This window comes from Crocodylus porosus, unplaced genomic scaffold (assembly GCF_001723895.1).
Source record: "Crocodylus porosus isolate Cpor-Errol unplaced genomic scaffold, CroPor_comp1, whole genome shotgun sequence".
Classification (NCBI taxonomy): domain Eukaryota; kingdom Metazoa; phylum Chordata; order Crocodylia; family Crocodylidae; genus Crocodylus; species Crocodylus porosus.
Window position 1 is genome coordinate 79,600,445 of NW_017728931.1, and position 10,685 is coordinate 79,611,129.

The 10,685-nt window shown below is 43.4% G+C and overlaps 1 protein-coding gene across 2 annotated transcripts in view; it reads right to left on the reverse strand.

Annotated features, from left to right (window-relative positions):
• RAB3IP (RAB3A interacting protein) overlaps positions 1-9,132 on the reverse strand; it is a 66,659-nt gene extending 57,527 nt beyond the window's left edge. Inside the window, exon 1 of one of the 2 annotated variants that reach the window (XM_019543226.1) lies at positions 9,040-9,132. The gene's annotated coding sequence lies outside the window, so the exon portion shown is untranslated. The remainder of the gene's footprint in view (positions 1-9,039) is intronic. The other variant, XM_019543225.1, reaches the window with a different exon arrangement.
• Between the last annotated feature and the right edge of the window lie 1,553 nt (positions 9,133-10,685).

Below are 10,685 nucleotides of genomic sequence, written 5' to 3' on the forward strand. Positions count from 1 at the left end.
ACAATTACACCGTCCCTCCACCGAATGCTCCCTCAGTGGTACCTATCCCCTACCCCTAGCATACCATGTATGAGGCCGACCCTTGGTGTCTCTTCCGCCTTGGGGAAAACCTTCCTCTGACGGACTCTTCCGGGTCCTCAGTCCAGAACGTGACAGTCTTTGCTAGCCTCTTGGCCGTTCACCTCTCCCCTGGACGATTCGCTGGAGCCGGATTCTGCCTGTGGGGTCCCTCCTGTAGTCTCTCCTCATGGCTTTAGGGTGATATACAGCCTGGCTACCTCCGTCTTTCTTAGCCCGGTAACAGCGTCTTTATATTGCCGCTTCTCAGGGCATTCTCCTCCCCTATGGGCAGCATTCTTAAGCTCCACGGTGGGTTCAGGGGATAATTCCCCTGTGCCCTTTTCCAGTCTCTCCCGTCTTGCTGTTTACCCTTCTTATTCTTCCGTGCTGGCTCTCCTCCCCCTTCTCCCCAGCTGTTCTCACTTTAAAAAAACCCACGGCTAACGAGCCGCACGGGTCCCACCTCTGCTTCTGGTCCCACTGCAGTTCCTGCAGCAAGTAGGGCGTTTTCGCTTGTTTTCTCTTTTCCTACATTTTCCCTGGGGTGTGTTGTCCCCCAGGGTCCCTCCTTGACCCTTCAGGGTCCATGTCCTACCCTTTCCCCAGGACATCCAGCCTGAAATGGTCTTGCAGTAGTTTATAACCGTTCAACCTCAGCATCCCTTGGGGTGCTCTGGTGAACAAAAGTTCCCCCAGGTACTGGTGGTCACCCCGATAAACTTATAGGTGGTCATTAGATCACCCCGAGCCTGCGCTTTTCCAGGTTAAATCAGTTTATTGAACTTTTGTCCCAGATCTCCTCCAGCTTCAAGTTAGTTCATACTCCCCCAGCATCCCAAGATGCTTTTCACCTTCCCTGCAAAGCCCACCTCGCAAGATAGGTGGCAGGCTAGCATTGGCCCAAACTTTCTGCTCCAACTAAGCAAAAAGGCATGCTCTAGCACCCCGCCCCCTTTGGCCTGGGCCACTTCAGGCACATGGCTGCATTTCCAGAATCAAAAGTATATGCCTATTAACTTGCTTATTAGTTTAATCTATGCATCTTAGACTAACCTGCAAAGATTGAATCAATTCAGCCTTGGGCTTTTTGACCATCTGTACTTAGCCATAGTGTTTAACATTTAGTAAACTCAAATCTACAGAACTTGAAATGCTGTCACCAACATCTACTCCTAAGAACTTACTATCCTGGGTAAAAAATGCCCATCATCCTTAGTCTCTCACTTCAATAAATCAGTATAATTCCATTCCTTCTACTCAATACATCAACTCCCCTCAGCCCCCAAGGAAAAAAGTCAGTCATTCTCAATACACAAATGCTACTGCCCTTGCAGCAGTGCAGCAAGCACTCTACCTCCATCCTTCTCCTATGGGCCCAAATCTTCACAGCCAACAAAAGAAACAGGAGACAATCTTTCAATCATGAAGACTCTTTAACCTTTTACACACCCAGTAACAGCTGGGAGACCACCCCTGAAACAGAGAATTTGGCACAGGAAGCAAAATAGGAATAAGTAACCTGCCAGTTCGTCTTCTGCACATGCTCCCCATTTCTCCCTGGCTTCCAAGCTTTATCAGGTCTGAAAACCTTCCTTTTAATGGAACAATTATCTTAAAAGCCTTTCTCCATTGTCCAGTAGGAAAACTGGAAATCATGCATTTAATTCTTAGCACTGACAGTTGTATTAAGCTTGCCTAACATCATTTAACCCTCTACTGTATTTAGTTACTTACACCTTTGGCAAATTAACCCTTTTGGCTAAAGCTTTCCAGCTTTAATGTCTGCTTTAGATCAAAGTTTATGGACTACTTGAGCAAATATTGTTTGACCATGTCCAAAGTGCTGATGAAAAATATATTTCATAATGTTTAAAAGGGTCTCCATTTTGAAAAGGTTCTTATATGGTCTGGAGCAGGGACTTGAATTTTGGCAGAGAGTTAACGTTGTGTTCAAGGATTTGTATTTACGCTCTTCATGAAAACCTACATAGGTTTGGCCGTGTTATAAGCTGCATAAACCACTTCAGGCTATCACAGAGTAGAACCTGCTAGAAGTCTGTGTCTTGTTTCCTATTCTTATCACAATGCCTAAACCTACTGAGGACTGGGGCACAACATATTTAGACCAGTGAATAAAAGGAACAGGCATACAATATAGAGCCCTACTCTACTGTAACTTACACGTAGCAGAGAACGGGTACATTAGGGTTGAAAGATACAGGTGTAAGTTATACTTGTAAATACGTCATGTGTCCACAGCTTACCTCAGAATAGCCGTTCACATAAGCAAGCTTTTACAACACCACATACGGTGGTCAGGGAGCAGATAACAGGTGCATACTGTCTGCAGCTACCCCAAAATCTATTCTATATGCTGGTGTTATTTATGTCAGTGTTTAAACGTATGCCAGTTACACAAATGAGTATTATGCCCAGGCTCTGACACAGATGCATCATTCTGTAACCACTACACAGAATTTAAAACTAAACAGAACAAAGAAAAAAGAAGTTAATATTGTTGCCATCACCCTTCTCCTACCAGGAAATTTATGCTGACTTCCTTCCCTGCTGTTCTTTCTCTTAATTCACATATATCCTGTGTAATATTTAAAATACATTAAAATTAAGCAAAACCAATAAGAACCATGCCATTTTAAAAGAAAATGCTATCAGAACTTAGGCAGGGGGCTGGACCCAATGATCTTGTGAAGTCCCTTCCAGCCCTAATGTCTATGAAATCTATGAGACTTCATTATTTGTAAACTATCACTCTGCCTACCGAATACCTACATTTTTTTCCTAAATAGAGTAGACAAGTGCATGGCACACTTCTGAGGCAGGGGGATTTGCCTTAGAATGGCTCTGCTCTCAGCTGGCTGCACCACAGGGTCCTGCTGAAGTTAGCAGGCTCTAGCCAGGCACAGCAGTATTCCAGTGCATTACAAAACTGAACCTGAAGTTTGCACAGTGCCTAAAACTATAAATCTACATTAAAACCTCTAGGCTTTTCTGGAATACAAATTAATAGTAAAGAGATATTAACTCCATTCAACTCCCATCAACTATTGAGCAAAGTCTTACACCTAGACTGCAAGACAGAAGTCTATATCAACCCCCTGCATTGTTTCACCTGAGTAACTAACTAATGGTGTTTATACAGCTTACTCCCAGCACAGCTGACAATAAAGCCCAAGTCAGGCATGTTATGTAAGAAAGTGTGCACCCAGAGGTATGCCACCTGTATAACAGAGCTGCTTTGTACACATAATCTATCGTTTTAGTGATACTTTAATGGCTGGTTCAGTTCCTTTAAGAGGAGTTTAACCAGATCCTCTTATCTCAAACAGTAAATACTTAGATTGCTGTGCTAAATGTCTCACATACAAGTTACACTAACAACCCAAAAGACAGTTGTTAGAGTGGCATCTGAACAGAGACTTAAACACGACAGACTTCAAATATTTGGATTGAGCCCACCTACCACCCGAGAAATTACTGCATTTAAATAGTGGTTTATGTACATGCTTAACAGTGCACTTCAAGAAGGGAGAAATGTAAAAAAACTCTGAATTTCAGTCTATGAAATATTTTTGTTGGTTTTAATTAACTTATTCTTCCGTGCTGGCTCTCCTCCCCCTTCTCCCCAGCTGGTCTCACTCAACAGCTCAGCTGTAAGGAGACACTGAACTTGTGGTAACCACAAACAATTTTTCAGTCATCAAGACAGCGAGTAAAGACTTATCCTATTCACACAGCAGTCCTTCATGGTAATTCTCTTAACAAAAAAGTTGGTATTTTGACATGTGTGGAAGCAGTATGCTGCTATGAAAATACATACTATCTAGGCTCTCTATAGTCATTAATATATTGTGAAAGTCTTTAATGATGTTGGTTTCTGCATATTAACCATTTTTCAATTTATAAATGGCCAAGTTATGCAATCTGGTATAAGACACACTGTTTACATTATAAATATTTTTATATATATAAAAAAAAAAATCAAAGACCCACTCAAGCCTGGATGCTCATAAGTCTAGTTTGGTTACACAACACTAGCTTCTATACCCAAAAGCACACAAGGGTGTTATGCACCAAACTTTGCTTATTAAATGAAAGAACAGAGAGTAAACAATATAAATACAGTAAAGAACTTTGCAGTTTCTGCCTATTTATCCTCGTTTTCTCCACTGCTCCTCCCACAGACAGACAGAGATTTCTAAGTTCCAGAATTTTCTAAGGTATTTTCTTTGCACTACATCTAATGTTAAATATCAGTAAGAAAAGAAGGTTAGCTGAATAAGATGCTGAATACTGGCACTTTATTAGCCAGAAAAAAACTCTACTAACCGGCATCCGAGGGATGCAGCAAAAGCAAAACCAGAAGTACCACTTCTGGGGGACTTCTGGTTTTGCCGCTGCAAGCCAAGTTTTTCTTTGTCACTTTTTGGCCCACAGCCCAAGCCAAAGCAGCCTGCACGGGGCACACTGACACCGCGAGTGCATCAGATGGTGCATATTTGATTACCCGGCATATTTGATTAACTGGCATCCCCCATTCGTGGGGAGATGCCAGATAACAGAGCTTTTACTGTACTTTCAAACACCAAATCAAAAATGTGAAAAATGTCAACAGCAAGACAACTCAAACAGCTAGCCTACTTATTTTATATTAATATGGAGATTAAAGCCTCTTAGCTGCTAGTAAGAATCCAAGCAAATATCCATAAGATTGATGGCTTCCCACAAAGCAACAGTCTACCATCCCATATCTTCTTTCAATATAATGTCATTTGTCTATAAGCAACTCCAGAAACATTCCCCACCCTTCAAAATTACCATTACAGCTCCTCACAACCACTTAAAGAAATGCTTGACAAACAATAAAACCTTGTCTATAAATCATGTCACGAGAACTCTCGCTCTTCATTTCATGTTTCAGAAATGTCAGCATCAGCTGTAGCTTTGAGAAGCACCCAAAAAGCAGCCACACACACATGGATTGTTACCATTTAACTGACAGAATCTTGGAAAGAAAAAGATACTATTTGTAAATGCTTTTGGTGAGAGAAAGTCAAACCTAGTTAGTATTTTACAAAACAAATCCACTTGTTTGATGGTTGTGAACAGTGCTTTAATCTCTCCAGTTTCTCTCTCAAATAAATTTCTCTTTAAAAAACAAGAGAGCTAATTTGTCAGAATTCAATGCATATTTCTGCTACAGGGCTGTTGTTGTGGCGGGGGGCGGGGGTTGTAATTCTGCCTAAGCAGAGTCTTCAAAATGCCTGAAATTAACCTTTCCATAAGACAGACATTCTTTTTAGTATGCTAAACAAATAAGGCTTGAAACACAATTCTGCATTGCATAATCTGGAATTAAACGTGCTTGTCATGCTCCAGCACAAAGCACTGAATGGGGAATGATTACCTTCTCTTTTTCTGTATTGTAGAGGTCACCCAATTAAGTGCACCCACACTACAATCCGAATCTCTCAAATTTTGTCACCAGCAATGAGATTATTTTGCATATTATGGACCAACTCACCATAGGTCTTGTCAACACAAGAGAACTGTGCAGTCTCATGCGATATCGCATTAAACCAATTTGGTGTAACAAAGCTAAGTGGCCACACAGGGGGCTTTACCAGTTCAATCTGGCAGCAGCTGTGACAAGGTTAACTTCTAGCTTTTGGCTGAAGCACAGACTCCACAATTCCTCCTTGCAGCCAAAAGGGAATCGGCCCACAGCAGCCATTCCAGGGTCCCCATGCCTCTATTCTACAAAAATCAGCTTCTTCACTTAACCACCCCCCAATTTTAGATGGCTAATTTGGGGGGGGGGGAGTGTGTACTATGCAAGTAAATATGGTAATTAATTTAGTTCTCTATGTTTCATTATTTCATGTTGTTTTAAAGGACTGTGCTGAGCGTCTACCATACACTTCAGAAAAAGTATAGATAAGCCCAGTTCTTTTTACTGAATTCTTTCATTTTGTTTTGTTTAAACAGACATCATCAGCATGAAAAAACCACACTGCAATGTACAGTTGTACCTACTACAGTCACCAGAAACACCCAATATTCAAAGATAAACACCTAAATGCTTATAATGCTTGTAAAGCTTTGTGAAGTCTATAAAAAAAACCATATTAATACCCTGCATAAAAGCTGAGGGTTACAGTACCTTTTTGCTAAACTGAAAGCCAGTACTGCACAATGTAATCCACTGGCGTCGTGAAAATTGGATTTTTTCACTTTCAGTTAACATATCAATGTCCTAGATTTTACATGTTTTCCTATAAACAGTCTTCATTTTTACAACAAATGCTGATTCATTTAAGTTAATGCAACGGTTCTTCCAAAATAGTCTGTTCATTCTACTTTTTGGATTTTAGGTCTAATTCCACTGCTACTGAATTGAGTGGAATTCAATAGCTATTGAGCAGCTAACAAAGTTGAAGTTTTTAGTTAGAACAAAAAACTATCCTTTACAGGTTTTTAAAGCTCTACAGAATTGCTTGGAGATGTGCATAATGAAGTACTCCCTCTGCTTGCTTGTTTGTTTATTTTTTTTGGAAAACAGTAATTATATGAATGACATCAGCATGAACCTGCATCATTCAAAAGAGATTTTACTTAAGACTATCTCCATCTCAATTTAAATACCATACTTCTGAATCTATTACTACAAAAACTAGGCATAAAAAAAAAAAGCTTAGAAGGAAAGTTGCTTCTTTGACAGATGTAACAAAATGTACTAGTGAATAGTTTTTATAGTCTTCCTAGAATTTTAAAATCATTCAATCTGAATTTTAAATAAAGTGAATACAGAAGTCGAGACTAACAACTATTAAACTTCCTCTGAGATGCAAAAATAAATCCTTCAATGAAAGAGACTGTTAACTGTTCAGCTGGAAAAAAAGCTTACCCTTTTCAATATAATGAAAAAGATGCAAGTGTTCTGGTAATATGCTGTCAATTCACATTTGTTATTTATTACAAGGATAATGACACTGGTAAATTATTTATCCTTCTTTATTCAGAAGGTAATAGTAACCTAGTGCAACAGAAGTATAATCCTGCTAAATGAGACCAAAAAGGTAAGCCTGATACAACCATGCTCAGAATGCGTGAAAACATACTTAACCGTAATACAATGCAAAAACAAAAACAAAAAAGAAAAAAACAGCAACAAAAAAACCTCTACAAAAAATCATAACCAATCAGGTTTCAGTTTTTGCTCCATATTCCCAACCTCTCTCTTTGTCAAGGAATATGGATATGCTTAAACATATGACATCTGTCACAGTACATACTTCAAAATAAAATACCCTTACTCCTGCTCCTAAAAGGAAATGGCTAATGATGTTATAGTTACTAAACAGTCCATAGAAACAGTCACCATACCTGACTGTGCATGAAGTGACAGCTTCAAGTAAATAGAGTAAACTAATAAAGTAATACAAAGCAAAGGTAAGTGATGAAGGGTGCCAACAACAAATACAATAAGGCAACAGTCTGGAACTGGTGAAAATATTGCAATGATATATTATTAGCTGCAACTACAAATAACCACTCAAGATTTTGCTGCTTTGTGCGCCATCTGCCAAAAAATGTTTGTCATAATGCTTATGCATTCACTACAATAAACAAAATATACAGAAAGGTGTCAGGCAGTGCTGGGTCAGCTATACCCAGTACAAAAGCTATGCCCAGAACTTTCTTTAGGAGGAGAAAAATTATCTGTGGGGTGCTGCTTTGGGTCCAAAACAACCCTAATTTCATAAGGTAATCAATTAAAACCTCACTACTTAACAGTGCAAGTATTTAAACCACTGCTCAGAAGACAAGGTTCTTTGGGTAAATGCAATATCTTTTATTAGACCAACTCAAATAGTTGGAAAAAAAAATCTTTCTTCCAACTATTTGAGTTGGTTTAATAAAAGACATTGCATTTACCCAAAGAACCTTGTCTGCCCGTGTCCTTAGACCAACACGGTTACAACTTACCCCCTCTAAAACACTGCTCTACACTGACAAGGTGTGATATTGCCTGCAGATCTTAAATGAAATCAAAAATAAGCCCACAATCTTTATCGCACCACAGTGCGATAAATACGAAGGGGCAAATACTAAGTAGGTAAGCACTACGTTTAAAAAAAATAACTCAAGAACAATGCCACTGGAAGCCAGGATTTCAAGGGCAAGCTTCAACATCAAACTGAACAAACAGTGTTAGGAGCCTGTTTCTCACCTAGGCAGGGTTGGACACAGGCATGGGTGAACCAGGCCCAGTCAGAAAGGGGGCCCAAAAATGGTGAAAATAATTATGATTATTATCATTATCTCTGGCAAATACTACAAGTTCACCTGGGACCATACGGAGTCTAGGTCCAGTGCTGCACCTAGGGCAGCGTAAGAGCCATGTGGAATTGTGATGATCCTGAAATGATAGGAGGCTGGGATTGCTTAGGATGACACCTTTTATTGAATCAACCTGTGCCGCTGGGGCTCTGAGCCAGGCAGGCCGATACTTCTGGCCCAACACAAGGCATCGATGCGAGGGTGACACTGCCTTGCGCCTCGTCTCAGACACACTTCTCTTTCCCGTCCCACTTTTTAAGGCCCTTTTTTCACCTGGGCTTCCTTGTCTCAGGTAGCACATAGGTTTCCCTGCAACAGCAGCTCATCACGGGCGTATTTCCCTCTCACCCCGGCACTTAAAAAAACCCCACAGTCTCCCCCCTCACCCCAAGAGCCTCATCTGGGCCGCATCCCCACCACCAAGCCGCATCCCCCGGGCTTCAACCGCAGCCCCAGGTTGCTCCCAAGCCGCGGAACCACAGGCGGCCGCGGCAGCCCAGCGAGTCCCTCGGGGCCGGCTCTGCCCCGCCCCCTTGGCACGCCGGCGCCTGAGGCGGCCCCGAGCAGAGGGGAAGGGAGCCCCCCGCGCGTCCGGCCCCGGCGCCCGCCGACCCTCACCTGCCGAGCACAGCCGCCGCCTCCGCCTGCCCGAGCGGCTGCGTGGGGGCGGGGCGCCAGCCTATGACGGCGCATGCGCCTCTCCGACGCGGCCGCTCCCTCCGGGCCTGCAGGTGCTGCCATGGCCCCGCCCCCTGACACGCGGGCGGGGCGGGGCGGGGCGGGGAGACACGGGGTTGCTCCGCGCGGGTGAGGAGCGGGTTCGAGACCTGCTGTGTCCGTTCGCGCCCTTTCCAGCTGGAGAAACGCACTCGGGCGGGGCGTCTCCGCCTGCAGGCGGGCAGACGCGCTGGGCTGGGGGAAGCTTCCGTGTCCCAGCCCAGCTCCCCTCACCCCCTTCCCTCAAGGCTGGCTGGAGGAGCAGGAGCTTCTCTGAAGGTCCTGAGATAGGAGCTTCCCACCCTCACCGCAGCCGGCAGGGTAGAAAGCAGTAGCAGCAGCGGCGGGTGGCAGGGGAGAGGAGGGGAGGTGCATCCGAGCACTGGGTGGTGCTCACCTGCTTTGTGGACTTGGAAGACACTTTGCCTCAAAATGGGCTGGTGCTTGTTTGCTGTTGCAGCGCCACTGGAGCTGGTCAGCAGACAGCTTATCCCAACTCTTGATGTCAGCATCCATTTTCTTGAGGTATGCCTTCAATGTGTCCTTGTAACATGTCCCCTGGCCACCGCAAGACCTCAGGCCATTACCAAGATGGGAGTAGAGCACTTGTTTTGGGAGTTGAGAGGCAGCCATCTGTACACAATGCCCAGTCCAGCTAAGTTGGTGCTCAAAGATCATGGACTCAGTGCTGGCAACACTGGCTTTAGCAAGGAAGCTGGCATTTGTGCAGAAATTTTCCCATTTGATGTGAAAGATTTTCTGGAGATTTTCTTTGATGATACCTCCCCAGGCTCTTGAGATGACAACAGTAAATCACCCACCTTTCACAACTGCGGAGGAGACTGGGGATGATGACGACTTCATAGACCTGAATCTTGGAGTCTTTCCAGAGATTACAATGAATAAAGACATGCCATGTCCTTAAATGGAGCCACCCACCTTAGTGTCCACATTTGCTGCAAATGTCTCTGGGCCTCCATTCCTGATGCATACAATGAGAATAAAATGTCCCCCTTAATTCCCCAGAAGGACATATTTTTTATTAACAGTTGGGATGAGCACTTTGCAGAAGGTACCATGAGGAAACTAATAATGGTATTCAGGACAGGGAATGATGGGTGTGCAGTAAATAAGGCTTCAAGCCATGTAGTGAGCAATGAAGAGAAAATGAAACATTGAATAGCTGCTCCTTCAGAAAGCATTATTCAACCTGGGCGCTGAGTGAGGCAGTGACCTGCACAAAACAGTATGTGCTCATAGAACTGAAGACTGGATCATAACCTCTGCACTTGGACAGGGGTGTCAAAGACCCACCCTAGGCTGTATCTGGACTTCAGGGCTCCGTTGTGGGCTGGGTCTGGCATGGAGCACAGGATGGGGGCGGCTTGATCAGTGGGGAGACTAGTAGGAACAACAGTGAGAGCAGCAGGGATAACAATATTAGGGCCATAGGTGACACATAGGGGGAGAACGGGGGGGCATATGCCCCCCATGACAGGACCATCCCCACTGCTGACACCGCCAGTAGCAGCATCAGCAAGTGCTTG